The 6,848-nt window shown below is 31.8% G+C and overlaps 1 protein-coding gene across 2 annotated transcripts in view; it reads right to left on the bottom strand.

Moving 5' to 3' along the window:
• Window positions 1–6,848, bottom strand: part of LOC108748338 (alpha-sarcoglycan) — a 26,993-nt gene that overhangs the window by 3,329 nt on the left and 16,816 nt on the right. The gene's annotated exons all lie outside the window — the stretch shown is intronic.

The following is a 6,848-nucleotide window of genomic DNA, read 5'->3' as shown; positions in this document are numbered from 1 at the left end:
ATTTTAATTACCATTTACGTCAGAACACAATAGTCGCAAGCCTTGGAGCTACGAACATACATAAGGCATAATATGATAAAAAGTGAAGAAACTATATAATTATAGAACTTTGCCAGATATCATAAACATCCGTTATTAATTTATTGTTAACGTAATGTTAAATTAATAAATTATATTATTTTAAATTGTATTAATGTTTATGATGTTTCAAATAAGAAAATGTTTAAATGAGAAAATTTTTCGTATTTTGATTCAATTCTCCCGTAATTTTTATTTATATATTTATCGGAAAAATTCAATTTTTTAGAATAAAAAAAAATTATGTCCTAAACCGAAGAAATTGCGCCGCTCGTTGATAAAACTGTTTGTCGTATAATTTCGGCGGAAACCGGATTTCTTCCTTTATACAGGCTTCTACGACGTTACCGCTCGAATATTCCGATGAATAGATTCTCTACGGGCTACTCTCTTTCTCTCTCTCTCTCTCTCTCTCTCTCTCTCTCTCTCTCTCTCTCTCTTTTCGTTCGTGTAATCACCAGAACTTTTTAATGAGTCATATCGCGCCTATGACGCGCGAGTCCTGTTCCTGTTTGCGCAGCGCCCACATTATCAACCGCGCGATTACCTTGATCGCGGCACGGTTTGTCGAGCTCCCCTCGGGGAAACGCGAACAATTCGACAAAAAACGCGGAAATGTGCGGCATGCGTGTCGATCGTGACTTCAAACAGATCCCGCCGACTCCCGATGTCGTGGCCACGCGAAATGCACGCGGCTGCGTCAGCGTTGCGTCAATCGTCACGTGTAGCACGACGTAATTGACTTATTATCGCGACACGCCGATGAAAATTGTCGCGTCCCACGATGTATGTACATACTCGAAGACACGCACGCACTTGAGTGCGTACGAGCGTGCGCTGGGCATGGTCTCTGCAAACGCGCCGATTATCGTGTATCGTGCACTTTAAAAAATATGAATGTGAGTTTAACATCAACGATGTCTATGCAAATGTCCCCCCCCCTCTCTCTCCCTCCCCCCCTCTCTCTGTCTCTCTCTCCCTCTCGGATTTTTCGTACAAATTTTACTGTATAAGCTATGAGCTAAAACAAGAAAAAAGTTCTTTAAATACTTTTATTAAAAGTTATAACCAAAATATAAAATATTAAAAAAAAACAATTTTACCTAAGTTTGCATTTCAAATTGTCGTCCGCTCATGTCAATACAATCTTGGCATCGATGTAGCTTTGAATTTATCATCTTTTTCGCAAGAAATCTTCATATTTAGGAAGATTGTCTCTACCCTCGCAAAAAAGATAATAAATTAAAAAATATATGATTTGAAGCTTGTATTGACTTGGGCGAACGGCAATTTGAAATACAAACTTAGGTAAATTTGTTTTTTATACATTTTATATATTTTGCTTTTTGGCTCATAAAGCGTTTGAAGACCTATGTCTATGTATATATATATATATATATATACCATTTTTTTCTTATTTCTTTATTCTCATAGATCATACCGTCAAAGTTTATATGAAAAATCAGGGGCATCTCGTATAATTAATGTTGACATAAAACACCAACATTGTGTGGATTTGAACATCATGTGGTGCTTATAGAATTCCTACTCTCTTAGTGTTAATAACACTAAGAGTGATATAAACACCAACATGATGTGAATTTAACACTATGGTTTAATACCATGGTGTGAAATCTATGTTGATATTTATATTAACATCAAGACCAAAATTATATTTAACACTCATGGTGCTTAATCCGCACCTATATTTTTTAAAGTATAAACAAGCAAATTAAAGCAAATTAAAGCTGTAAACGCAGTTCCACCGTATCTCATTTAATCGCGCCCCACGATACGTTTCTAATTATGGACGCATATCGAATCCGCCATAATATTCAGCGATCTTGCTGAGGAAGCAACGCGCTTTCTGCGCGCGCTAATTAACATCTTTATCATCACAGAATGTAGAAATTTAAAGTAACGAAGATAAACTCATCGAAATTATTACATCTATATACATATAATAAATGTAAAATATTTTACGTAAATATTATATTACGATTCGTACAATGTTTACATCACTAAACCGCATTTACCATATAATTGTTATACTATATACCGGATGTTCGATAATGAACTTATTACACTTGGTGAACAGAACAACTGTAGATTCATGTTTATTTCCTCAACGATCGTAATTCATATACTGATGTAAGCTGTTTATAAATTACTTTAACAGTTTTACTGCTCTCCATTGCAAAAAAATATTGACGTTAGACAATTAGATTAGATGCAATTTTGTGTAGCTTGTTTGAACACGCACTGGAAGGTTCAAGAGGTTTCGCTAAATATTTACTATAAATACTTTGACGTAAAATGTCTAATTATAATAGATTTGCCAGTATCATCAAAAGTAACGAGTTGCATGCTGTGTACCAAAGTAAAAGTGTCTCGCAAAGTGGCCGATAAAAGCGACAAAAATATCGCTGTAATACACTTGGAGATACATACGCCAAATTAGATCAGTCATTTGAAGTTGTATGCTGTAGCGGAATTGAAAGAAACTGTTTGTGTATCTGTACTCTTAATAACTTTATACTTAACCCTCCATCACGGCTATGTGAGATTTTTTAAGACACGCTAATTTTTTTATAATGAATTTTAAGAAAATAGATAACGAGGTTCAGTCACGTTCTTGATGAGAAAAAACTTGATAATGAAATTGTTTATACAAGGATGCCAGTATCCAGTTGTTTGTTCCGTTGCAAAGACAAATAGAAGTCGTATCTGTGTCCTCCAGCTATTTATGTTTCATAAAATTTTGTGGAAATAAATTTGAATTTTTTTTTGTATTTTATCTTTTTAACGCTAATTTCAATAAATATATTAAGATTTAAAACTTTAAAAATAGCTCTTTTAGTGTTTTATACTATTTGTTATTCATGCAATTGTGAAATAAACATTTATAGAGATATATCAGGCATATACATATAATAACAATAATTCATGAAATATACTCGAAATTGAAGAAGATTGATTAAGCTATTGATTAATTTAATTTATATTGCATACTATGATTGAAAATTTCACATTGTTGGTGGAGGGTTAATATTTGTTTGTACTTAATAACTTAATAAAATATACAGACAGAAACTTTTGAATGATACATTTTTCCTAACAATTTTACATGTATCTTATACGTGCAGAATATAAAAATACGAACATCTTCAGTTAGAGCACGTTTTCGTAAGTGCATAGAAAAGCCGATAGATTTTATGGTAGCACTTATGCGGTAACTTTGTAAAGTGGCTTTTGTAGCCATTGTAAGCATCATTTCCGGGCACTTCACGCCTTTTACAGTGGTGTAGTGAAACCCGGCCACGCCGCTTTTGTGGTCATCAATTGAAGCGTTCATCTGAGGCAGCGTTATGTCATTTTACGAACTTGTAGGTATTATTAGAAATTCCCGCTCCATTCCACATCTTTTATTGAACAGGTTTTAGTATATAAAATAAAATAATATCTAAAAGCATAAATACTATGCAAAATATTGAGTATACTAAAAAACATATTGTTTTTTAAGATTCTTTTTATATCTCGCAATCATATTTTGATTTTTTTACGCTTGAAATAATATATCAAATAATCAGTTTTTACACTTTGTCAAATAATCATTTTTTTATATTTTTTACAATTGAATGCGTTTCTTCGAATAAATTTTCGATATAATATAAAGGAAAGGGGGGTAAGATGACGACCTTAAGGTCGATTTTTCCTAATTTCTATGATGAGGTAAAGAGACTGATTTATTTTTTTTTTCAAGTTTACTATAATCTTAGTTATTTGTAAAAATTATAAAGTTGTTAAATAAATTACAATTCTTTAAAATTTAATTTTTTTAAGGACATAATTTCGTCATCTTGCCCCAATGTGGGTAAGATGACAAAAAGTCAATTTAAGTTAAAAATATACTTTTTATGAGTAAAAAAGGATTTATTATGATATATGTTTATATTATTTTAATATATTATAAGAATTTTAAAGAAAAATATAAACAAAATAAAACTTTTATATAATTTATGAAAATAAAATTATTGAAACGTTAACATTAACATAATTATATTTATGTATTATATGTACTGTAGTAATTACGTAATGAACTTATTAATAAAATATACTTACTTACTACTGGATGTATGTAGTAAAAAATAAAATAAGATTTAAATAAAATTATTAAAGAACCTTACAACTAAACTTGGATATCACAATTATATCAGATGAAATCTAATTTCTTAATATCGCACAGAAACGTGTTTATAATTAGCCTTTTAACCAAGTAGATATTTTATATGAAACAAACGTGAAAGTTATATTATTATTATTAGTATTATTATTATTAGGCGTTAGGAACTCAAAAGTTCATTGCCGCAAATACCAAATCCCGCCACTGTTCCCGTCCCTGAGCAAGATCCCTCCATTTGTGACCCTCGTACCCCATTTCGTTAAGGTCCATTCTAATATTATCTTCCCATCTACGTCTTGGTCTACCCAATGGTCTTTTCCCATCCGGTTTACCAATTAGTACTTTATATGCAATTCGATTCTCATCCATACGCGCCGCGTGACCTGCCCATCTTAATCGACGCGATTTTATGACATTAATAATATCCGGACTATTATATAATTGATGTAATTCTGCGTTGTGTAATTTTCTCCATTCGCCCGTTTCCTCATCGCGTTTTGCCCCGATGATTTTTCGAAGTACTTTATTTTCGAAAGCCCTAAATCTTTTCTCGTCTTGTAATGTAAGTGACCACGCTTCGCTGCCATAAAGGACTACCGGTAAAATAATCGTTCTGTAAATTCTAATTTTTAAGCGCCTAGACAATATCCGCGAACCGAGTAGGTTCTTAACCGAATAGAAGCACGCATTCCCCAAATTAATTCTTCTCTGAAAAGTTATATTATAAAAGTGAAAGTTATATTATAAAATATAAATGTTAATTTTTGATTGTGATATTATGAAGATATTGTGAAAAACTATGTAACAATGTTTACATATTACATAACAATGTGTACATATTACATAATTCTTCTCTTCTTCATAGTAATGTCTATATCAGTCATATTGATTGTACTGTGAGTAGAAAGATTTGAACTATCAGTATCAAATTATTTATTATTCGAGCTGCGAAAACGTCATACGTGGTCACGCGTGAGTACATAAATACAATCTACCTACAATACAACATAATCTACAATCTGCCTCCATGAGAGCGTCATCTTACCCACAGAGAGTTACCATATACTTTTATTTAATTAATAAAACTATTGTGTAATGCGAAAAATATAAAAAAATATTAATATGTTATTGTATTCGCTTTTAGTTATACGATATTGCAATTTTATTAAAAAAATGAAAGTACTATAATTATGTCATTCCTTATATACAAATACTGCAAAATTACAAGTGAATGCATCCAAAACATATTTCTTAATATGTTATCTATTTTTGTAATCGGATTGAATTCAAACTGTAAGAGATTGTGTATTATTACCTAAAGCCTTTAATGAGTTAAGCATCTGTTTTTCATTTATTATTATCTTTAAAAAATTAACAATTCATTATCTTATCTTCTTCGTCATCTTACCCCCTTTCCCCTACATTACTAAAACATTTTTAATTTTTTTTTAAATTAAAAGATATTTGAAAAGATTTTGTTGATCACTTAAGTCCACACGTTCAATAAAATTTTTTGTCTTACAATTAATATACGTAAATTCAAGATATGACGTAATATTAGTTAAGCAGTGACATCGATTGCTGCGTGAGAGCTCGATGCATCGTAATTGTGGATAAGAGCTGTGATAGTGGGAAATTTTAGTAGACGCGCGGCTAGACGCTAATTCAGGAATACAAAACCCAGCTGGTGTTTACATCGATCAGAATATAAAATTAGCACGCATTGCGAGATCACATCGATCGGCGGAAATCGAGTTGATCGCAGACACATCAATCTATTTCCGTATAAATACCGATAAGCGATTCTATTGCGTCACTCCGATCTCGATCACGTCATACACCATCTGACTGTTGATCGTAAACCTGTGATCACTCGCGGTCACTTACCCGTTCGTCATGCATGCACGTGTGCACGCACGTACATACGTATGTACGCACGCATGCACGTACGTACATTACACATGGTTGCACATCAGTGGCAAGTGTGTATACACGTGGTTGAGAAACCAAACAGTTTGTAACCAAAATGATAATGTTCGCATGTATGACGAACATGAACGTCTAACGAAAGAAAAAGAGAGAGAGAGAGAGAGACAGAGAGAGAGAGAGAGAGAAAGACCAGGTGACACATGATTTTGCATTGTCATCATCATGACTAGGCATAAATATTGTAAGAAAAGAATATGTCGGTATACTCTTTATACAGGATGTTCTGCTTAGACGTATAATAAAAGAAAAATGTGTAATATACATCTCAAGTAACATAGCTACGTTCAAAAGACGTTTAATATACATTAAAAATCGCGTAATAAAGTAAACAATAAATGTTTGAAATTTTATGTCTTTAATAAACGTTATAAAAACGTTGTAACGTTGACAATTTAATAAACGTATACTTATAACGTACATCTATTTATATTTTTATACACTATAAAAACGGTTAAATATTTCTAAATGTAAATTGTCTGTTTTAGAAAGTATAATTAATTCTAAATATAAATTAATTCCTAAAGACTTCTTAATGATACAAAATGATTGGATATAACAGGACAATAGGAATCAATCAGATTCGAATGGTCAAAGACTG

Source organism: Trachymyrmex septentrionalis, unplaced genomic scaffold (genome assembly GCF_001594115.1).
Source record: "Trachymyrmex septentrionalis isolate Tsep2-gDNA-1 unplaced genomic scaffold, Tsep1.0 scaffold22, whole genome shotgun sequence".
Classification (NCBI taxonomy): Eukaryota; Metazoa; Arthropoda; class Insecta; order Hymenoptera; family Formicidae; genus Trachymyrmex; species Trachymyrmex septentrionalis.
The sequence above is the reverse complement of the archived record's forward strand: the minus strand, read 5'-3'. Positions and strand labels throughout refer to the sequence as shown.